The following is a 24041-nucleotide window of genomic DNA, read 5'->3' as shown; positions in this document are numbered from 1 at the left end:
ATTTTGACTGATTGTTTTTCAAACCTAATAGGGTTCAAGAGACATCAATCTCTAGTACCATAAACAATTTCACCTTGGTATGTCAATATATGATTGAATTCAATTGAATTGCTCCACAGTGCGCGCGCTCCAAATTCTCACAGACTCATCCTGCCCCTTGACACTAGGGTGACCACCCGTCCCGCTTTGCGTTGTGTCGCACAGCATTTTCACCCCTTGTTCCGCACGTCGCATATTGAAATGCTGTGCTATACAGCGCAAAGAGGGACAGGTGGTCAACTTACTTGACACACACGCGAGCTTGGCGAGACGCACCAACCCAGTCTCATAATTCTGCGTATCTATGACACGGGTTGACGCATCTATTTCGCATGCCATAGATACGCCAAATCGCTTTTTTGCGTGCAGTTTATACGCAAGTTCCTCCCATTCATTTCTATCGGCAGAAAATGCGTCTATATCACACGCAGAACTTCAACAACTCTTTATCCATTTACGTCATCATCCAGACTCGGATTTTACGGAGATTCACAATATCGAAGCTTCCAAATGTATTTTTGAAACGTTTTTGTGGTGGAATTTTCACTTCAAACACCTTTAAATAACAAACAGTATATTTTTTTTTGCCACCAACGCCAAGCAGCCTAAAAAATAGCCTATGGGCACACACAGGCAATATAAACTGTAGCCTATACAGGCCAGGTTCTTGCCAGCTATGGAAGAGTGGGCTGTGGAGATTTTTTTATGTCTTCTGATTGAACTCTGTTTAACTCAAGACAACTATCATCTCAATATTCACCACACACGTCAATATTGATTAGTGAACTTAGTCAAATCCGACTCTGGGTGATGACGTAAAATGATAAGAGTTCATGGAGTTCTGCGTGTAATATAAACGCATTTTCTGTTGATAGACATGAATGGGAAGATGTGCGTGCAGTTTAAACGCGAATTCCTCCCATTTATTTCTATCGGCTGAAAATGCGTAAGAATGCGTAAGAATTTTCATATATCCTTGAATATTGTTCAACCCCATTGATTCCTATCATTGATAATTCACCAATAAGATGGGTTAATGTTATGTCCATCCAGTTTTTAGAATTTCTGCATAGTTTCTGGAATAAAAAAAAAAAAAGTTTCGCATTTGTAGCGGAAAATCTTCAGTCACCGTGGCTAGACGATCTATGATTTATGTATTAATTAAATAGGATTTTCTTGTATTTATTTATACTTGTACAATGAACGTGAACCTGACCGGAAGGTGAAGAAAATAGTCTTACTAGCTGATTATAATTATACAATTGCCTGTTTTAATCTTGCCTTTATGCATGCACTGTACAGCACCGGAGAGAGATTAGTTGTAGTAAGTGTATAATTATGGGGAATTATAGTTATGGGGAAATGCACTTAATTAGCAAAGTATTAAAAAAGGTAGGACAAGGACATGAGAAAGGATCAACGCATTCGTATTGGAACAACCCCCAGAGGCTGCCCTGTGAATTTTACCGCGGTAATTCTTCAGTGCGTTGTCATCCCTCTCCCGGTAAATTAACACAAATATCTTGCTCTGATTCTGGCATGCAAAATTGTGTTTTGAGGATCGTGCATGTTTTATCTTTAATATTAAAAGGGACAGTGAGTGTTTGTCAATGTTAAGATTATTCGCATTTATGTATTTTTATTTACAATCCAAATGGGATATTAGCTAGTTCTAGCTAGCTTGCTAGTTTCCCCTTTCTAGTTTATTTGAGCGGGCTAATCTCCTTTTGAGCGGGCTGATCTCCTGGAATATACAATAGTAGGCCATCTCGATTGGCAGATCCAGGCTAGGGTTTACCTTCCTTTTCAATAATACTGTATCTTACTCGCAAATCAGTAATGGAACTTGTCGATTTTAAATCAATTTAATCAGTGAAGACCATCTTAAGGTCTGATCTTTAGATTAGTTTGCTATAACCATGCAACACACTTTGTAATAACTTGTTTTTACCTTTCTTTGCAGCTCCAGTACACTTACCTTGTCCCTACACCATAACCAACCTTTGACTTCCCATACATAACCCAACGGCTCTTTTAAGAGCCAAACATCTCCCCATCTTTCTCATAGTTTTGAGTGAGTCTGGGCCAGGTTTTTATTTATTATTGCAGTAGTCTAAACAATTCATTTTCTAAAGTTCCCTTTACCTGGCTAAAGGACTAATAATCTTTTTTTTTTTTTTTACATCTACATGCATGCATGCTGTCCCATGTTACTGTTGCTGTAATATTTCACCCAATTTGACTGTTAGCCTTTTGAGTTATTGACAATAGCCATTTATTATAAGACATATATCCCATGTGTATGGGTTAGTAGAGGCCTACTAAAGCCACTATTAGGTTCTGAGGGCTTTTATCACCCATTTCGACTAACGAATGTTGGTATAGCCCTTTGAAGCAGCGGGGTGAGGAGACACCCTTTTGAATCACCCAGAAATACTTGTTTTCTGATGATGACCGCTTCTTACATGGCTACTTCCAAATGTATCATGTGATACATTAAGTGAAAGCAGACCTCTCAAATGAGGTCCAATAAAAAATGTCAACGTGTGAAATGTGAATGCATTTTACAAATACAATTACACAACTGGCAATGTGAATTTTATGCACACACAAAATGACACATTATTATTGGGTTATTTCGCTGCCTAGAAATGTATATTCTAATCACTTAAAAAGAAATAGTCTAGAAATAATCCCTACTTTCTTTATTTTTTGCAGAAACACCTAGAATGTCCAATAACTCACTAGAAGCGGCACTTCTTCTTGGTGATGTGTTCCTTAACCAGATACAGGTAAACTGAATGCGTCTTTAAACATTATATTATATCATTATATATTTAGGGTTTGGCGAGATTGAAAAATTGTACTCCCCAACACATACACACACTTACCAAACATGAAAGGATACATTCTAGTACATGTGTATGTACCAACGTTAGTGTGTCATAACCTAAATCAAGTCTGTTATAATTTTAGGAACAAAACCAAATCCCGCCTGCAAAAAAGGGCAAACCATGTCGCACAACTGTCCAGTGGACGGAAAGGGACAGCAGTGTTAATGTTGGAAGGCCTCAACGGAAAGGAACCACAAAATCTTCTAGGAATGAAAGGCAGGCCTTGAATCCTGGTGAGGTGGTCATTTGGGCATTAACATTTTGTGTAAAGTTTCATGTGTTTTAAAACACAACCCTAAAACATATACATATTACAAAGTAAAAACACATGTGGTTAGCAGTCAATCAATTTCATGCAATAGTCTATAATGGATGTACCCCTATTATTAGAACCTGATGTAAAACATCTACTCATTCTTCATAGATTGACTAAATGTACTGTACTTCTGTCATTGTATTTTGTTTCCAGTTTACGACACCAGTGTGGCCACCTTTCAGAAAGATTTTATTCTTCAAACAGAGACCGGTAACTACTAACAATACTTAAACAGGCTGGCTGTGGACTGTGTGTTGCAGTGCCCAAGCTAACTATGTGTGTGTTGATCTGTGTGTATTTGCTCCCCTCTGCCGCATGCAATACAAATACAAATAATTGCTATAAATGAGATCCTGGTTATCAGCCAGCATTAGTTGTTCTATAAAATATTGAAAACAATATCTGTGATCTTAATCTTGTTTTTTCCTTAAATGAAGCTTCACTCATTGAAGAACTGGGGCATATTTTAAACAATGAGCCAGAAGAATTATCTTCAGACATGACCTGGCAAAAAAGGCAGGCTATGAGCCATGAGAGATGGCAGATGGCGAGGGAGGCCATGGTTGGAAATCTATTGGCAGCTGAGCATGTGATGGACTGCATCTGCCAACACTGCCAAACTGAAGAGGCTGTTATAACGTGCAGAGACTGTCTACCTAGGCAGTATCTCTGCACCAAATGTGATGGAGAAGTTCACCATCACCTACCTCTCCACAACAGGGACTCCATGGTTTTGTGGGTTTTACAAGCCATTGAGTCCAACCACTGCAATCAAGAGGCATTCAGAGGCCTATCATTATTCTGAGCAGGGTATGGGTCTAATATGTGTCATACTTTGCAAGTGAACATTTCCTGATGTAACAGGTCATACTGTAAATATTATTTGTTTATGGATGTAAAAAGCAACTGATAATTGTGTTCTATTTGTAGTCCGACTTCTCCCGGTACTTTTGCCCCAGAGCATTTGCGCTTGCCCAGCAAGTTCATGCCGGATGATCAGTGGCAAGTCCATCATTCTGATAGGAATGAATGGTAAGGTGGTTGTTTTCAAGCAACTTGTTGTTCCTTAAGGCTTGTCTATGGTATATGGTATATGCTGCATACTTAACAGATTTTCTAACTCTTCCATCAGGACGCTACAACCTCACCCTTCCAGCTATGGAGTGCTCCGTCTGTCTGGCAACATGGGCAGTTGGGCTGAGTGATCTCCTTCTGTCTGGGTACTGGCCAGCGTCTGTACATTTTGAGACCGTGTACGAGGCTGGGCTCTTCAGGTTTTTCTTGGACTTAAAGCTTTTGGCTCTAGGAGTCTCACGTCAAGCATTCCTAGGGATGCTTGATCAACGAACCATGACCTATGGCAGGGTAAGTAGGTGGTACATAAACACATGCTTTGACATGATTGTATACCTTTATAAATTAATCTTCTTAATGTTGAACTGCGACTGTATATTTCTTTCAAGTGGTTTACTTTTTGTATTTCTTTTAACAGAGTGGTAAAATATGTGGAGACACATTCCAAAAAGCTTTCCTGGAGTGGACCTTTGCCCAGCACAAGGTTGAGAGCTTGTGTGGGGTCCAGCCCTTTAAATGTCCAGCTTGCTGTCCATCCATGCATGCCATCTCAGTGGATGGTAATCGGAAGCTGTACCGATTTTCTAATGCTCCAGGGTATGCACTGATTTTTATTTATATATTTGGTTTATTTTTGTTGTTTACTGTTCATTTGCTATATTTTTGAATGACATGCCTTTTTTCTCTAATAAACTTAGGCTAGAGAAAGGTTATTTTGATGGCATGTTCATTGCGAAGATGAGCATGTATCCTCCTTCGTGAGACATGTCCATGAAAAGACAAAACATGTAATCCCCCCTAACTGTCAGATATTAATTATACTGACTGACTCTCCAATTTTCCATGTTGTCATTTTCTGACTTGATGAACTTTTAAATTTCACATCTTCTAGGCACCAGGTAAAGGGGTTTGTGGCTCCTCAAAATGGAAAGCGGCCAAGGAGTCAGCCCAGAAGTCGGCCTCAAAGATCGACGAAGAGGGCCTTGAGATAGCAGTCTGTTGACATGGAGGACTTCTCAAGGCCCTCAATATGTTCAGAGGGGAAATATTTGCCTACCCTCTGTACCTGCAAAGCACCCTCTCCCGGCAAAATGTGACTTTCTTCTGCTCTGATGTTGCCTGCAAGTACTGGCCATACTTGAAGAAAGTGGTTGTTGAGTGTCCAGAGCTGAGGCCCCTGCTGAACATGCGCCCACTGCTGTCCGTAATGCATGCCAAACCACATGACTGGACATGTGAGGTAATGCAAATCTAGAATTAGATGTGCCTTCTTTTTGATATTCAGTTGTACACGTGCAATTTTATTGTCCAGCTTTTGTGTACTGTGCAGTTGCAGTGGTCTGGAAGGAACCAGGAGGGAGCGGGCCTGACAATTGGGGAGGAAGTAGAGCAGGTCAACTCTTTTTTGTCCAGGGCTGCAATTTGCACAAAGTATATGTCCAAAGCAGGTAAGATTTATTATTATTGAATACTTACATAATTTACAGTTCATAATGACAATATTGCTCATATACTGTAATTTGTTGTTTATTACTAGCACGAACGGACATGCTTACTGTCCTTGCTGTTGCGTGGAACAAACGCAAATCCGAAAATATGGCAAAATATTTAACCCAAAGATACATCAAGGTATTTTTACGTAATTTCTCTACCTACCTATTTTCTATGTTTAATAATCAATCTATAATAATACAAATATTTACCTCTTGTGTTTTTATCTTCAAAATAAACAAGCTAATTGGTAGACATCCATTGTTGTTATTTAGACAGCCAAGAGGATCAAGGAGGAAAGTGAGAGCCTGGCACACATACAGGCAGAGCTCCATGCCCAGGACAGTGATGTACAGCAGTGGGTCAGTGAGGTACAGCAGTTGGCATCCGGTAACACATTATTACAGCACCTCTTTTATCTAATCAGAAAATTAGCACTGTTCTGATAATCAATCTTCTATTATAAGGAAGCACAAATACTGCACAGAAAATGTGTGAGAAGAATTTTTTTTAATTTTAAATAGCAACAAGTACAGAAGACAACACTGGTCTTCAGAGTAAGATAGTGGGTCTTTATCTAAGCATAAAGCACAGGAAACACCACCTCTACCGCCAAACAGGTCAGCTAAATAAATGCACAGAATGTATTTATGCATTTGTATGCACCATTATACAACCTGGTATAATTGTAATTGCTTAGAAAGCAACAAGAGACGCCACAAAATCCGTAGGAGAATCTGCGGTGAGAAGGCAGCTTTGGAAGCTGCCATTGAGGCTTTTAACTTGGAGTCAACGTACCACCTTCCTTCCACGGATGAATTGCTCATGGTAGACAACTACCGCTGGCCATGGGAATGCCCTGACACCAGTAAATATATTTAAACTACACTGACAAACATATTAATGTTTTATGTGATATAAGTGGATGATCCTCATTAACTGCATGCAATACAGGTTTTTCAACTAAGAAGGTGGTCTTTGACGGCATCATGATGCTGTCCAGACTGAGGGAGGAGGAGCAGATCCTTGTGAGGGAGATCAAGCAACACTGGGAGTCTTTGAGGGAAGCTGCAGGAGCCCTCAACGATCTGTCAAAACGCATCAAAAATGAGAGTAAGTAGCCTTACATTTTGAGTGTGGAGATGATCACGGTTTGGATAAGGATTTTAATTAGGTTTTGTCTTGGTCCTGGTTTGCATGTTTTTCATATTTAGGTAGTGACCTGGACTTGTCAGAGGAGAGTTGCGGGGGCCTTCTCTGTGTCTTAAAGGCAAAATGCCACAATGTCCTGCTCCAGCAAAAGCATGCCAGGACAGTGTACCAGCAAGGAGTCTTGGGCCAGGGAACTGACACCATTGTCCTTGATGACACCTCAGATGAAGACGATGAGGGCAGGCATGACAGCTCTGACGATGAAGCGGACACACAGTAATACACATACACAAAGTGTATGAAGAAAAGAAAAAAAACAGAATATGTACGTTGTAAAACAATCACCAGAGCTTATTCAGAAGGAGGCTATAACACTTCAGATTTCAATACTGTAAATAACACATTTAAAATCAATCAAGAGTACTCCAATCCAAGCCTGATTCTAAATTGTTCCTCTTTGAACTTAAAAACGCTATTTGAACAAAATCTCTTAACTTAAATTTGATCAAATCTATGGTAACACAGAATAACTACAGAAATTATGTGATTATGCTTTCCTATAGTGATGTTAGATTCATATTTAATTTTAGTTGTTTTTTATTTTTTATATTGTGTTCCCCTATATTTTAAGACAGCAGTAACACCTCAATGAATGAATTATTCATTCATTGAGGTGTTACTGCTGTTTTAAAAAAAGAAAGATTTGTTATGTTTAATCTGACGTAAATACCTGTTTCAGGTAAATGAACGTGTAATTGTTGAACACTGTCTTCGCAAACTATGTTGAAAAAAAGTGCATGAGAAGTACATGCAATGCATTTGTTTGTTCAGAAATTATTATTTTTTATGTAGGTAATTGGTTCAGTTTTTCTGGAGCAGTCAGTGACGTGCAGTCAGGGTAGGCAAGATAGGCACTGCCTACCCTGCCAAAATTCAAATGTAAAAATGTTTATTAAATCATTTTATTTAATAAACTTCTATTTGTATTTTTACTGATTATTATTGTGATGTGTATATATGCAATATGTATGTAATTCCAATTGTTTAGACGTTACGATGACAAATGTAGCAGTTACGCATAATCAAAAAAAAATGTTAAATTGTAGAATAAGCAGTGCTTTGCTGTCCATCATGCTCACTTCGATCTTGTATTCTTCATGTAAGTCAAAAAGCAAAACCCTTCTGTGCCTTTGCACGTAAATATGTTATGCCAGTAATTATCTACGTTACGTATCAAACATGGACCAATTAAAATTGAGATATTACTGGACATTTGCGCAGCTAACGTCATTACACTAGCTACGTTGTAAACGTAATCCCCGCAAAATTCAAGTCAAAATGACAGCAGCGGTGTCTGCCGATATTGCAGAGTTGAGGAATTTCTCCAAGCTCGATTTTATTTAAAAAAATTAGTTAATAGCAAGAGGGAGGTCTACGCCAGACTTAGATGGACTACTGCAGCAAAAGGGACAACATGCTTTTGAACGTTTCAAACAGACTGGTATAGAAGAAAAGATTATGCGATTATGCTATGTGGCTGTGCTAACTTTCAGTGGCTGTAGGCTACTGCTTGTACTGTTTACTGCGTTTACTGTTTTGACATATTATCCTAACAATAAATTAGGTAATCTGGCTTTCTTAACTCAGTGCCTTGCCTCTTACTGACATCACCGCTGACATCACCTGACATCACCACACAATTACATATGCTACATATCTAATTTGAAAAGATCTGATTTGCATACAAGGCCATTTTAAATGGTACTCCCTATTGACACGGTTGCTCTAAAACAGGGGTGGGGAACGTCCGGCCCATTTGGTCCGGCCCGCCATGGCACTGCAGGAACCATATCATTGGGTACATTATTCGGCAGCAGCACTATTTTAATATGTGGAAGAGGACCGTGGAGGCGCGCAGCGTTGGAATTCCTTTCTAGCAAATCAAACCCAGAATACGTTGTTGGTTTGGCTTATGCCCCGAATGTTTACAACGTCTTGCTCCGCGCCTGATTAACACTCGCCGGCCCATTTGGTCCGGCCCGCCATGGCACTGCAGGAACCATATCATTGGGTACATTATTCGGCAGCAGCACTATTTTAATATGTGGAAGAGGACCGTGGAGGCGCGCAGCGTTGGAATTCCTTTCTAGCAAATCAAACCCGAATGTTTACAACGTCTTGCTCCGCGCCTGATTAACACTCGGATCGATAAGCAGTCTCAAAAATGGTAGCAATATAAAAAATAATACGATCCCTTTCCGTAATCATGATACCCCCCCCCCCCCCCCCCAGAAATGTTCACTGCACCCCCAGTCAAAGCAGGCTGCATCCGTGCCAGCTAACATCACAAAGAGAAGCAGTTCCAGCCATTACATTAGGGGTGAGTTAATTAAATGTTTGACCAAATATAGCAGGCACATTTTTAAGTTGATAATTCTGTACGGCCCCCGAATGATTTTATAAATATCCAAATGGCCCTTTGCAGAAAAAAGGTTCCCCACCCCTGCTCTAAAAGTACCATGATGAGAATCCATTAGTCATCGAAGGTTCACTCTATCTAATAGCGGGCTACTCCAACAACGCTTCTTGTGTGAGTACGGAACTATGACTTAATGCTCGCCTTGATACCATAAAGGTTATAGCAGGTAGGTACCCAGCTAACACATTTACGTTGCCCTTACGTTGCCGCAACGTCACGCGATGACCAAACATACGTTGCCGCAACGTCTTTGGCGACGTTGCGGGACCGTGCATCTGTGGGGCGCCAGTAGGTTGCCGCAACGTAATCTTGTGACGTTGCCAGTCCGTAACCGCGACGTCGTGGCAACGTTATTTTCTGACGTTGCCAGTCCGTAACCGCAACCTCCTAGCAACGTCATTTTCCGACGTTGCCAGTCGGTAACCGCGACCTCCTAGCAACGTCATTTTCCGACGTTGCCAGTCGGTAACCGCGACCTCCTAGCAACGTCATTTTCCGACGTTGCCAGTCGGTAACCGCGACCTCCTAGCAACGTCATTTTCCGACGTTGCCAGTCTGTAACCGCGACCTCCTAGCAACGTTGTTTTGTGACGTTGCCAGTCCGTAACCGCGACCTCCTAGCAACGTAATTTTGTGACGTTGCCAGTCCGTAACTGCAACGTCAATTAAGAAACCTATATTTCTCAATTCTACTGCTTATATTGGGCTGGTTCATATGCAGACCTCATATGCCCAAAATGCTACTTGTTCTTGTATAATAGGCTACATGGTAGCCAACTTTAGGAGGACTATGTTTGTGTGATGTGTAGCCTAACTCAAGCATAAACAAGGCAGCATTTCCATGGAACATTCAGTCATTTTATTTCAAACAAAGTGCCAAACAGTGAATTAAAATCTTCTGCCAGTCTCCACTACAGGTCCTGTCTGTTGGCCCTGACAATGAAGCACAAAATAAGTTAGTGTCCTATCAACATAATTGCACGTGCAAAAGGGGCTGTACAAGTCATAAAAAATCACATCTAGAATAATATACTTCATCAAAAAAAGATTATGGGATTCTAGTTTTTTGTCACAGAGCTATGTGAAAGGTTGGATATGGAAGCTGCAATCATGATTCATTCACCTGGCTTGTTTTGAATGGGCTGCCGGGGCGTGTTTGAGTGTGTCCGCTATGAGGAGCTCCACAGCCTTCTCTCCTAGTCCCGTCTCCCACTTCATCACAGCATCTGCAATTAGAAGTCATGAACTTATTGTTAGCACCAATTTGAACATTGAACGCTGCGTGTAAGCCATAGTTCACGGCATCTCAAAACACCTACCACTCTTTCGGAACTCCAGAACCTTAAGGTGCTCCTCAAGGTCTAGGAGTTCAGCCTGTGTTTGGGCCACCTGTAGGTCCATCACTGGCACCTCTTCAGCGTGTCTGCCCTGTCGTCACCCGAATAGGAGAGCCTCTCGCTGGTTCTCCTCCAATGTCTCCATCTTCTGGAACATAAATCAAATGTATTTGTATAGCCCTTTTTACACGCAAGCATGTCACAGAGGGCTTCACATACGCCCATAGAACTGCCCCTCAACCAACCTAAACCCTCAAGGATGAGGGTTAAACTAAGTCTGTCAGTAAAGACAAGCAAAACAAGTTTACAAGAGTTAACATGATTGGCATACACTGTGGTTCTTCTAGATTAGTTGTAACATTGATGTAAATAACACGTTACCTTGAATGGTTGTATACAAAGCATTAGTAAGACAACATTTGTTGTTTTGACAAATATGTATCCCCCTGCCACGATCAGAACAACTTAAGTATGCCTTACAATGAGTTGGCAATGCTATTGAGAAGCTTTGAGTGTCTTATATTTGCACTTGCCTGGCTGCCAGCTGTTTTCCTGGACCCCATATGGGTTCTCCTCTACCAGACCAGAGTTGACACCTAGGGGTCTGGTGATGCAAAAGTTTTAAGTCATGCTTTTGCTTCAAAACATAGCCTTTAGGGTTGCCATGGTTCATACAATTATTGTCACTGTTAAAAACGGTCATTCATTACTTTACCATAATTTCCCAGGGACACAGTGTTAGGCCGTGTGACGGTGGTAGGATACTCTGTACAGAAATGAAAGTGGAATGTAGTTTAAGTACATAGTATTAGCATTTTGAAATGGATATAAAAAGGAGTACCATCGCACATGTGTGATTGTTCGAAAGCAGGGCCCCACAGTAGCGTCGCACATGTGTGATTCTTTGATTACAACCGATTATTTTCCGATAGACAAACTATGTGACAAACGCTATAGTATGGCTTCAAAATGTACAATTAGTAGGCTAACAAGTAACACTAGCAGGTAGGAGCATTGCTACGAGTATTATGCTAGGTTGCTAGGTAACGGAAGCTAATTAAAGCTACCTAGCTGCCGTTTTGGAATAAACTCACTCGTGGAAGCGTCGGAAATATTTAGAACTCACGCATCTTAAGGTTAAAACGAATAAACTTATCCAAAAACAGATGTAATTTACAAATTGGAAGAATTAGTGACATGATACTTTTATAGACGCCATTCATGACCGACTGATCAAAACGCGATCAGCCGCGCGCTAGCTCCACGTGTCTTTGAAAATCCAGGGTTAAATAAACTATTTTCGGACAAGGTTTTTTCTAACAGTTCTGACCGTTTATTTTCACTGATTCTTTTGTGGGTGATTTGTGAGACGCTAAACTTTGATGTATGTATTTTCAGTATCTAAACATAACTTTCTGGAGGGTTTAGCCTTACCTCTACAGTACATTATACTAGCTTTACTACTAGTAGCTAGCGAAATCCTAACGTAAACAATGTGAATCTGAAACAGATAACCAGGCTAAATAGCCTAAATTTCAAACCTATACGTAATAGCATGCTCCATCCAATTTCAGAAAATATGTTTATATATTTAAATCTATTTCTGTAAAGAAACTCACCTTTGAAGTAGCTAATTTCCAGTTGAAATCCATGCGTTCAGTTGGAATCCCTGCAAACTCTTTTCTGAAATCCCAGTTTCAGAGATGCGTTGAAATGGGCATGCGCAAAGTTGTTGCTTAGGGACAGACTGAGCAAACCTAGGTTTGCTAAGGAAGAATTGTAATATTCTGTGATGACTTGTCTTTGGAAATTAAACTTAAGAATCGCTTGCCTTTTGGTCACATTTAATAATTTTGTATTACAAAATTATTGCAGCTCAAATTTGCATTGTGTCTCATACAGCTTTGGTGTGCTTGACAAAGAATGTTTGCTTAATCATGTTACACATCACACATTGATTGCTTTTGTACATGTAAAGAATGAAAGACTTATATTTTAATATAGGCCTAAGGCTAAGAATATAAGAATTATATTCCAAATTCAGTCTTTTATTTATTAAAGCTATGTTCCTGCAGATATTAGAAAATGTATGACCATGCTGGGGCTGAGCTGCACATGAATTACATACATTGTCTACATTTATAAGTGCTGGGTGCAATTTAATATTGTGTGATTGAAATTCATGTAGACTATTGCTACATTACAAAAGTGTCAGAACTGAGAGCAGTCCAGTGTGATCTCTCCATGGATAAACCACTGCACTCGAGATCCGTTGTCCTGCGACCAAGTGCGACTTCGGCAAATTAACCCATGGTACCAAAATGAATGTATCCAGCCGACCAAGGGACAACGTCACGGCAACGTTGTCCACGGGACCAAAATTAACGTAACCAGCCGACCAAGGTACAACGTCGCGGCAACGTTGTCCATGGGACCAAAAAATAACGTAACCAGCCGACCAAGGTTCAACGTCGCGGCAACGTTGCCCACGGACCTAAAAATAACGTAACCTGCCGACCAAGGTACAACGTTGCGGCAACGTTGCCCACGGACCTAAAAATGACGTTACCAGCCAACCAAGGTAGAACGTCGCTGCAACGTTGTCCATGGGACCTAAAAATGACGTTACCAGCCGACCAAGGTACAACGTCGCGGCAACGTTGCCCACAGGTCTAAAAATAACGTAACCAGCCGACCAAGGTACGACGTCGCGGCAACGTTGCCCACAGACCTAAAAATGACGTTACCAGCCGACCAAGGTACGACGTCGCGGCAACGTTGCCAACAGGTCTAAAAATAACGTAACCAGCCGCCCAAGGTACGACGTCGCGGCAACGTTGTCCATGGGACTAACTGGCAACATTCCCTTTATAACGTTACTACGACGTTGCTACGACGTTGCCAGAAGGTAACGTCGCGGGTTACCAACTGAGGACCTACTGGCAACGTTGCCGCAACGTCATGTGTTAGCTGGGTAGGCTGTTTAACTAATAAATTATAAATTCAAATTTTGGGGATAATAAACACGTGGTGTGATTTATACACGTTTTTAAATAAATGTCATATTTAATGACTATAGTCTATATAATATATAGACTATAGTCTATTATATATATAGACTATATTATATATAGTCATATATATATAATCTGCGCTACAACCAAAGTGAACAAACCGGACTACAAATTTTGTGCCTACTATTGTTCAAACTTGTTGGCGGAGATCTGGAAATCATCTTCATCATCATCTTTGAACGTGGTTCCGACATTATGTGAAAGTGTCAATATTGGTCTAAATACAAAATCCTATACAGGGAGTTGTATTTAGTCCCATGTTAAACCCTTAACAACAATAGTAAACAATTACCATTAAGGAATTCATCAACTATGTACCCAAAATCTAATTTTGTGCATTTTACCTTTTCATGTCTCTGTGAAATGTGCGCCCGACACAAGGTCTAGTCCAACAGGGTGAAAATTAAAATGTTGTCACACGACGACACCAAATACATAATTGGAAAGGTCTTGATCAGGAGAGTAACACAATGCCAGTTTGTAGGCTCAACCAGGTTCCTAGTGTGAAATATGGACATCTGAACTTGGACTTTTAGCCCAAAATGAGGGATTCTAGGTGGCGCTGTTGAGCCCCTGTTGATACTAGGGTTATGATATTGAAAGGTTGTGTTTAACTAACCCCAATTATTCACTGTAATAAGCCATGACAATGTACCATAAAGGGAACTCACAACCCTAACCCTAATTTTGGACCAAAACTGTATGACTGCAACCCTGTATTTGTATTGTAGCCTACATTTGTGTAAAAGTTGTATTTGGCCCCATCTTAAATCCTTAACAATAAAAGTAAGTTTAAAAAAAAGTATCATCAAGGAATTTAGCCACTATGTACCCAAAATCGAATTTTGTGCATTTTAACTTTTCATGTCTCTGTGAAATGTGCGCCCGACACAAGGTCTAGTCCAACAGGGTGAAAATTAAAATGTTGTCACACGACGACACCAAATACATAATTGGAAAGGTCTTGATCAGGAGAGTAACACAATGCCAGTTCGAAGGCTCAACTCGGTTCCTAGTGTGAAATATGAACATCTGAACTTGGACTTTTAGCTCAAAATGAGGGATTCTAGGTGGCGCTGTTGAGCCCCTGTTGATACTAGGGTTATGATATTGAAAGGTTGTGTTTAACTAACCCCAATTATTCACTGTAATAAGCCATGACTATGTACCATAAAGGGAACTAACCCTAACCCTAATTTTGGACCAAAACTGTATGTATGACTGCAACCCTGTATTTGTATTGTACATTTGTGTAAAAGTTGTATTTGGTCCCATCTTAAATCCTTAACAGTTAAAGTAAGTAAAAAAAAAAACTATCATTAAGGAATTTAGCCACTATGTACCCAAAATCAAATTGTATGCATTTTAACTTTAACTAGGGGGGGGGGGTTATGATATTGTTGTTGTTGTTATCATTGTTGCTTGAATATATGAGGACACATATTTTTATGTGGCCATATAAATAATTTATTATTTAGAAATGTGTATTTGTTATCAATATTGCTTTAATATATGGACAAGACACATTAAAGACATTAAACAACCACTGAAAGCCACAGAAGCACTGAACTGCCACCAAATAATGCAAATGAAAAAATGAAAAATGCAAACTCAAATCTGGTCACCCTAAAATAGGCCTAAATACAAAACGTCCCACCTAGCACACGTTGCTATCTCAGGAATTTAAGGTCGGCATAGCGACGGACGCGTCCTTACATCTGAACGGTATTGTGACGTCAGACAGGCACTCGGACAGACTTTTTACACAACTTCCGTATTTGTTACCGGAAATACGCAATCGTCGTGGAAATCTTCTTCTGCTGTCCAGGGCAACAGCGGTAAACAAATGGCGCAAGCTAGTTATTGTAGCGTACCGGGCTGTTCTTGTTATTCCCAAAAGCAGCCATAATTGTCGTTTCATTCCTTCCCTGTTGATGGTGAAGTTCGACGAAAATGTATTCAGGCTATCCGGCGGGATGAAGGACCAAACATTACGATTAAAAAGGGGAACACTTAGCGTAAGGGGTCCTATTATCGTCCACCTAGCTAGCTCTCGACGCTTGTTAGAAATGTTTCCATAATACAAATTAAAAACGTTATGTCACAGCATTGTACTTTAATATGTAGATACACACCATTATAACATTCCGGTTTTGAAATCCAATCAAGATATGCCTAAAAATGTTACTCTCCTGATTTTAGGAGTTAGCCAGGGGTCCCATTATCATCCACCCAATCACTTTCAAAGGAGAAATGTCAGTTTGACGCTGCGGAAGGCAGATGCAACACACGGTTTGAGAGCGTATTTGCATACATATTTACATCTCAAAGTAAGAAGCTGTAATTTGGTGTGCAGCAATATAAGATGTGTACATATCGATGAGTTACTTTCTTTTGTTGCTGCTGCATATAAGAACTTAACGGAAGAAACGCTTGTGGACGATAACGGGGCCCCGGCCTTACACTATGTCTGCAGCAGACACTGCCTATGATTACGTTTTAGGGATCACTGTTCGCCTCTTGAAACCAGAGGAGCTGCAACTGTAGCTACTAGTATTGTAGGACGAATCTTAGTTTAACGGGCCATTCCCAAAAACATTGTAGCTAAAGTGTCTCTTGAAAATTCGTAGCTCTTGAAAGCGCATAGAGTAGTCTACTCCTTACGAGCATGTTTGGGAAACGCACGTAAGAAATGTCGATGGTTTCGTTTTTTGCTCGATCGTTGCGCTGCCCAGTTCAATGGCTAACAGTTAGCCTGATCGCTCTCACTTACATTGATACTGAAGGACCAATTCCTCATGGAAAAATGTGTACCCTTTATTTATTTTGTTATTTTTTGTGACAAGAGTTTTTCTCCACCAGTCTTGCAACGTCAGCAAATGTAATTGTTGGTAAATCTGTGAGCGAAGTTGGGAAGACTGTCAGAGAGTCTCGGATCAATTTTCTCTTAATGTGTTGACGCTTGACAGGAAGTCCACTTCCACATTGCTTACGCATTTCCGGTTATTGTGAAAAAGGTCTATTGCATAGGTTTATATATATCTATGGTCTATTGGCCTTCTATGGGACATATATATATGTCTATGGGCCTGACAGCGTCCCAAGAACCACGTTATTCCTCATTGGACGCATCGATCGATTACCCATGAGCCTTTGTGTATTTGTTTTTTCTGTGTACGGCAAAAAAGTAGGTAGGCCTTTAGCCTCAGTCGTGTGGAAGACAGAAATCTACAGATCACATCTATAATATAAAAAATCTTGGCTACCGTGGTAGCATTAACTTTCCGACATGGGTAGGCTTCTACCCATTTCGAGAACATGACAACAATTACAAGTACACACTCAATTACAACACTTGTTCATCTGCATAAAATCAATTTGTAAATTAATAAAAGGACCACTTGGTGGTGGGTGGGCTGCGTCTCTTCTCTTTGGTCCCTTTCCGGGATTATGCTACTGGTAAATATGACACTGAGCACAATCTTCTCTCTCACACTCTTCTCTTTGGTCCCTTTCCGGGATTATGCTACTGGTAAATATGACACTGAGCACAATGTTGCTCAGCCTTTTTGGAAAAAACAGGTGCAAAACCAATCTGTATTTACTATTGAGACCATGTGGAAGAAATTTAGATTTCCTGTGTGCTTACATTATTCACTAATCAAGAGAACTAGTCATTGGATACTAGTTAGTATGTTCTCATGTAAGCTTGCTATTAATAAGAGTAGATTGTGTCTATGTGTCAGGGTTAATCGATGTTTGAGATCAGGAGAAAGTACTGGCTAAATGGTCCTTGTCATGACTACAAGGAGAGCTCCAACTATGAACTCTTTAGTCTGAGTGGTCATGTGTTGGGAGCTGTGAATCTCTTTCTGAGACTGTTGTAACGTCATTACTGCCTGACTGTCACTATCTATGTTTACATTCTTGTGCCCTATAAAAGATGGTCCTCCGGCCTTCAGAGCGGAGAGAGACATGATTGAGACCTAAGCCTGGTGTTGTGTTGTCATTTATTGTCAGAGGTCTGGTTTTCTCTCCCAATCTGCAGATTGATAAATACTTGATAAATCCAGAACTCAACTGAATTTAGTCACTCCGTTTATGAAGAGACGGACAAAACACTTTCTTCATCAGTCGTAATAGATATGTACAGCTGTAATATACGGTTTTGTTAGTCATCATGTGTAATTTCACATAATTAAACACATATTATACGAAACTATCCGATTACTTTGTTCTACTATTGTTCGGAATCTCGTCTATTTTAAAGAATGACAGTTAGCTATCTGTGACAAGTTGCCTTATATTAAAATATAGTATATATTTGATATATTTGAATTAAGTAGGCTATTCAATAAAGCAGTAACTACTGTATATGTTTACTGTACGATTTGGAAACCTTAATATGTACAGTAAGAACATACTTTGAATGCTTGTCAAAATGGCCAGCAAGTAATGATCCAAAACAGCTGTCAGCACACTTTACTGCATTGTAGTATTATTGTCAAGATGAGCAACTTATATGTCAATGGCAATAGAAACATTCCTTGTTAATGCATATTTTCCCTACTCACCCACCATTATACTTATAATGTAATTGTTTAGTTCAGTGTTTCAGATACAGTATTGTTTCACATTTCTGAAGCATTGGACAAATCCTTAACCCGGCCATGGTCTTCTCATGACCTGTGTCAAGGCTCTATCCAGCAAGAAACTTGTCCACATAAAATATTTTGGAACATGCCACAAGACTGTTGTAGACTTCTCTGCTAGATGTCAAAGGGTTTACAGTCTCTGTGTTGCCCATCTGGATGTCTGTCAGCAGAGCACTTTTCCTATGATCTATGAATATAGACCTTACCAATGCATTTATAGGCTATACAGTCTGTCTACTTTACAAGCAAGTGTAAAAGCATATAAGTATTTGGTCATGTATGTAATGGTAAGAGTAATGTGGTATTGGAAGCCATTGACCGGCTCCACTTCTTCAACACAGGAGGCACTAGATTAAGCTCCATCCTGGGTTCTGCTGTTCCATCTAACCGCAATAATATTAGCGTTAACTGTCGTACATTGTTTGAGCACATTGTATGGCCCTTTGCCTGGTTTAGGCACTTAAAACAAACAATAGCAGTGTGGATTATTGGCTTTTTTTTAACTTGTATTTTACTACATGACAAGATACGCTATTAGATCTGGCATCTTAAGTGGTCGCTCTTTTAGTTAAGCCTATGTTGTTGGTCACACATGATCAGGTAAAGTCAGGTAAACAGACGCACAATTTAGTTTTCTGCCAAAACTATGTTTGGCTCCATTACAAAACTAGATAGTTCATTGTGGTGTTACATTCTTTATCAAAGAACAGACTTTAGCTAGACTGCTCCTTTGGTAAATGTTCTTATTTCTTAAGTTGCCCTATCTTGTCAGTGTAATGTTAGTCACAACATATCTTAATCATGAAACCAAGTTTATTACGAGAAAGGTAACATCTGGAACTACAGTAATCCATGCCACATTAACAGACAGTTAGGGTCATCTGGACATTACCCTCAGGCTCCCAAGTGGGTGGCCAAGTCTTCTTACTGAAAATAAAATACACAATTAGAAATTGAAGAATAAATACATTGGTAGGATGAAATAATACTTGAAAGTCCAAAAATTGAGGTCCACTTATCTTACCATGATGGACAAGGCAACCAATGCACCTTAACCTCTTTGTGCCCCTTAGAAATGAGTAAAACACAGAATAAACAAGTTATTTCATGGATAATGAATGGCTACATTACATTACATTTTGTAATTGTAAGCAAATGTAAACATAACATCATTGTTTATACATTAGGGTATAAAACATTAAAAGATATGTTTGGTTGTATGAAATGCAAGTAGGAATCCATGCCAAGCCCCCCCCCCCTCACACCTAAAGCAGAGTCAGCGTGACTTTTTATAAGCACACATACCTGAACCTATGTTCTTTTGTATTTGTTTGTCAGTCATCTACCTCATCCATCACACCAAACTACTTTCATCTATCAAAATATAATTTGTAAGGACAAAGACCAGGGAAATGCAAAACCCTAAGGTGTTTAAAGGACAGATCAGCTGATGCACTGGCAGGGCAGTAATTTGGTTCTTTCACAAAAGTACCAACACCTTAATATGTTAATTGAGACATTAAAGAACTGAATACAATACAGGTTAAGCAGAGCTCCAACTACAGCATCTGATGTCAAGCAGTCAAGTTCTTGTGCTTTTCACTACCATATCAAAATATTTTGAGCATCAACTGTATCTTTGTGAATTAACCAAACATCAAAAAGGTAATGAACAGTATTTCAGTTTTAATGTGGGATTGGTGTCTTTTGATTTGTGTTTTTTCACTAACCTTCCTTATGCGACTCATCGACACAGATTCCACAGGGAAAACGTCCAGTGATCCATAGAATTGGGACTCTGTCAAAAAAAAAATACAATAAACATACATATACTCCACACACACAGTAATTAATCATGCACTAATACAAATATGTTTTATATGGCTTTATTGCATGCACTGTCTTTTTCCTATACCTTTGACTTTTTTGTCCCTCTTAGTTTTGCCCTGTTTTTTGGCAGAAACATTTACAGGTGACTTCCTGTAAAGAAAAGTATAATTGACACCTAAATTATAGCAAATCGAACTAAAGTTTTTCGAAATTGTACTTATGCACACTAGGGTATATTACACTTTAACATTGGGCCTATGACTTGAGATGTCTAAATATAATTATTCTTTGTTCGTCTGTAGACTGACGATATTTCCTATTTTGGCACTCACCACTCATCCTTTTGTCCTCTCTCTTCCTCTATATCTTTCTCTGCAGGTCCTGACTCTTTATATCCGTCTGTCTCTTTTCCTCTACATGTGTATGTGTCCCTCCAGCTTCCTCTACATTCCTCACCACCTTAATCTCTTTTCTTTCTCGCTGTCTTATTTCTCCCTTTGCATCTACATTCCATTCTAAACCCAACTCTGTCTGTACATTGTTTCTTTGTTTATCTTCCTCGATTGTCATCTGTTCTCCCATCTCCCCCTTTTCTGCCTGTCTTCCCTCCTCTACATCCTTATCTGTGACACTCTTTTCAACCTCTCTTTCCTGCTGTCTTCCACCTTCCTGTACATCCATTTCTGTTCCAGTCTGTATCTCTTCCTCTTGCTGTTCTCTCCCCTCCTCTAAATCTATCTCCATCTCCACCACCTTCCCACTCTCAACTACATCTCCCCTTCTGTCGTCCTGTCCTGTTTCTTTGTCTGTTTCCAGAGTAACACCTTTGAAGAATTATTTTACAGTGTAAATAATATACAAATAACTAGAATGATAGACTTTCTCAGAAAAAATGCTATGCTAAAGCTTGTGTATCTCTTATGCTTTCACATGACCATATACTTATAAATGATGGATTACTAAATGTAACAAAGTGCCAATACAATACCTTGTAAAATATGCTCGAATAGGATTAAGACTTTTTCCAACACCCCATGAGCTGCAGCTGGCATCTCAAACGGAATGTGGAATTGTGCTCTCCATTTTGAACGGCTGTATTTCCCCCATAGCAGGAGAGGGAAGTAGCCAAGGGCCTTAAGTTTTTCCATCTGAAACATAAGAAAAATGACAAAAACATAAACTGTCTTTCGAGGTAGAGGCATGTTTGGCATGCCTTTGCCATGCACACAAATTGGGAATGCCTTTCATGCAAGTACAAACTGGAAAACCGTAACAGACATTTTGTACATTAGCATATTCAGTAACAACCCATAACCCTATTTGGCATATTACAGATAACTTTCTTACCATGATAAATGAATTGTCCAACACCTTTGTTTGGTTCCTAGACGGTGTGCCGCAGCTTGAAATCAAGCAGCTTCCCACACTGTAAGAGAAACAGGGAGACAGTGAGGGAGGAGGGTTAAAACCAAAAGGCATCTTAACTATCAAACATGATGAGAAGAGTGTAGATTGTGTACACAATCACCTTGACACAACGCCGGTTACCACAATTCACACTGCTGTGACAATGAGGGCACTGACGCAAAGTTGAACCAGGCATTCTAAGAACTGCAAAGGACAATTTAAAAAAAGTTAAACATATCAAACATGAACTTTGAGATAGTCTCTACTAAGCCATACACATGGGATATATGTCTTATAATAAATGCCTATTGTCAATAACTCAAAAGGCTAACTCAAATTGGGTGAAATATTACAGCAACAGTAACATGGGACAGCATGCATGCATGTAGATGTAAAAAAAAAAAAAAGATTATTAGTCCTTTAGCCAGGTAAAGGGAACTTTAGAAAATGAATTGTTTAGACTACTGCAATAATAAATAAAAACCTGGCCCAGACTCACTCAAAACTATGAGAAAGATGGGGAGATGTTTGGCTCTTAAAAGAGCCGTTGGGTTATGTATGGGAGGTCAAAGGTTGGTTATGGTGTAGGGACAAAGTAAGTGTACTGGAGCTGCAAAGAAAGGTAAAAACAAGTTATTACAAAGTGTGTTGCATGGTTATAGCAAACTAATCTAAAGATCAGACCTTAAGATGGTCTTCACTGATTAAATTGATTTAAAATCGACAAGTTCCATTACTGATTTGCGAGTAAGATACGGCATTATTGAAAAGGAAGGTAAACCCTAGCCTGGATCTGCCAATCGAGATGGCCTACTATTGTATATTCCAGGAGGAGATCAGCCCGCTCAAAAGGAGATTAGCCCGCTCAAATAAACTAGAAAGGGGAAACTAGCAAGCTAGCTAGAACTAGCTAATATCCCATTTGTATTGTAAATAAAAATACATAAATGCGAATAATCTTAACATTGACAAACACTCACTGTCCCTTTTAATATTAAAGATAAAACATGCACGATCCTCAAAACACAATTTTGCATGCCAGAATCAGAGCAAGATATTTGTGTTAACTTACCGGGAGAGGGATGAAAACGCACTGAAGAATTACCGCGGTAAAATTCACAGGGCAGCCTCTGGGGGTTGTTCCAATACGAATGCGTTGATCCTTTCTCATGTCCTTGTCCTACCTTTTTTAATACTTCGCTAATTAAGTGCATTTCCCCATAACTATAATTCCCCATAATTATACACTTACTACAACTAATCTCTCTCCGGTGCTGTACAGTGCATGCATAAAGGCAAGATTAAAACAGGCAATTGTATAATTATAATCAGCTAGTAAGACTATTTTCTTCACCTTCCGGTCAGGTTCACGTTCATTTTGAGATACAAATCATTCATATTAACAGTGTACAAGTATAAATAAATACAAGAAAATCCTATTTAATAAATACATAAATCATAGATCGTCTAGCCACGGTGACTGAAGATTTTCCGCTACAAATGCGAAACTTAAAAAAAAAAAAATCCAGAAACTATGCAGAAATTCTAAAAACTGGATGGACATAACATTAACCCATCTTATTGGTGAATTATCAATGATAGGAATCAATGGGGTTGAACAATATTCAAGGATATATGAAAATTCTTACGCATTCTTACGCATTTTCAGCCGATAGAAATAAATGGGAGGAATTCGCGTTTAAACTGCACACACATCTTCCCATTCATGTCTATCAACAGAAAATGCGTCTATATTACACGCAGAACTCCATGAACTCTTATCATTTTACGTCATCACCCAGAGTCGGATTTGACTAAGTTCACTAATCAATATTGACGTGTGTGGTGAATATTGAGATGATAGTTGTCTTGAGTTAAACAGAGTTCAATCAGAAGACATAAAAAAATCTCCACAGCCCACTCTTCCATAGCTGGCAAGAACCTGGCCTGTATAGGCTACAGTTTATATTGCCTGTGTGTGCCCATAGGCTATTTTTTTGGCTGCTTGGCGTTGGTGGCAACAAAAAAAAATACTGTTTGTTATTTAAAGGTGTTTGAAGTGAAAATTCCACCACAAAAACGTTTCAAAGATACATTTGGAAGCTTCGATATTGTGAATCTCCGTAAAATCCGAGTCTGGATGATGACGTAAATGGATAAAGAGTTGTTGAAGTTCTGCGTGTGATATAGACGCATTTTCTGCCGATAGAAATGCTAGTAATGGAGAGACCCAGCTTGTTAGGGCACAGCTTATTAAGGACCAAGGCACAGGTCACAGCTGTGCCCCTGCAGC

The 24041-nt window shown here is 39.5% G+C and overlaps 2 long non-coding RNA genes and 1 pseudogene across 8 annotated transcripts; 1 reads left to right on the top strand and 2 right to left on the bottom strand.

Annotated features, from left to right (window-relative positions):
* The first annotated feature begins 3019 nt into the window (after positions 1-3019).
* Positions 3020-7958, top strand: LOC146253595 (uncharacterized; annotated as a pseudogene). Its single transcript, XR_014731751.1, has 14 exons — positions 3020-3166; positions 3403-3459; positions 3687-4059; positions 4180-4281; positions 4382-4614; positions 4742-4920; positions 5022-5111; positions 5216-5563; positions 5654-5771; positions 5861-5952; positions 6090-6185; positions 6339-6682; positions 6769-6927; positions 7029-7958. The product of XR_014731751.1 is annotated as an uncharacterized LOC146253595 (transcript).
* A 2326-nt stretch (positions 7959-10284) lies between these two features.
* On the bottom strand, positions 10285-13120 carry LOC146253594 (uncharacterized). Of its 3 annotated transcripts, none has more exons than XR_014731831.1 (6): positions 12402-13120; positions 11498-11548; positions 11316-11386; positions 10765-10930; positions 10569-10671; positions 10285-10378 (listed from the first exon to the last, which is right to left on the bottom strand). It is a non-coding gene; the product is annotated as an uncharacterized LOC146253594 (long non-coding RNA). The 3 variants fall into 3 exon arrangements; XR_014731832.1 differs by lacking the exon at positions 12402-13120 and adding an exon at positions 11632-12391; XR_014731833.1 differs by lacking the exon at positions 12402-13120 and adding an exon at positions 11877-12391.
* Positions 13121-19306: 6186 nt separating this feature from the next.
* Positions 19307-23370, bottom strand: LOC146253593 (uncharacterized). 4 transcript variants are annotated; one of them, XR_014731787.1, is made up of 10 exons: positions 22248-23365; positions 21870-21952; positions 21689-21767; positions 21330-21489; positions 20674-21165; positions 20427-20491; positions 20242-20309; positions 19817-19885; positions 19536-19579; positions 19307-19438 (listed from the first exon to the last, which is right to left on the bottom strand). It is a non-coding gene; the product is annotated as an uncharacterized LOC146253593 (long non-coding RNA). The 4 variants fall into 4 exon arrangements; XR_014731785.1 differs by lacking the exon at positions 19817-19885 and having other exon boundaries at positions 22248-22358; positions 22821-23360; XR_014731786.1 differs by having other exon boundaries at positions 19817-20309; positions 22248-23370.
* Between the last annotated feature and the right edge of the window lie 671 nt (positions 23371-24041).

This window comes from Hypomesus nipponensis, chromosome 17 (genome assembly GCF_054491055.1).
Source record: "Hypomesus nipponensis isolate SF chromosome 17, ASM5449105v1, whole genome shotgun sequence".
Lineage (NCBI taxonomy): Eukaryota > Metazoa > Chordata > Actinopteri > Osmeriformes > Osmeridae > Hypomesus > Hypomesus nipponensis.
This window is presented reverse-complemented; position numbering and strand designations above follow the sequence as displayed.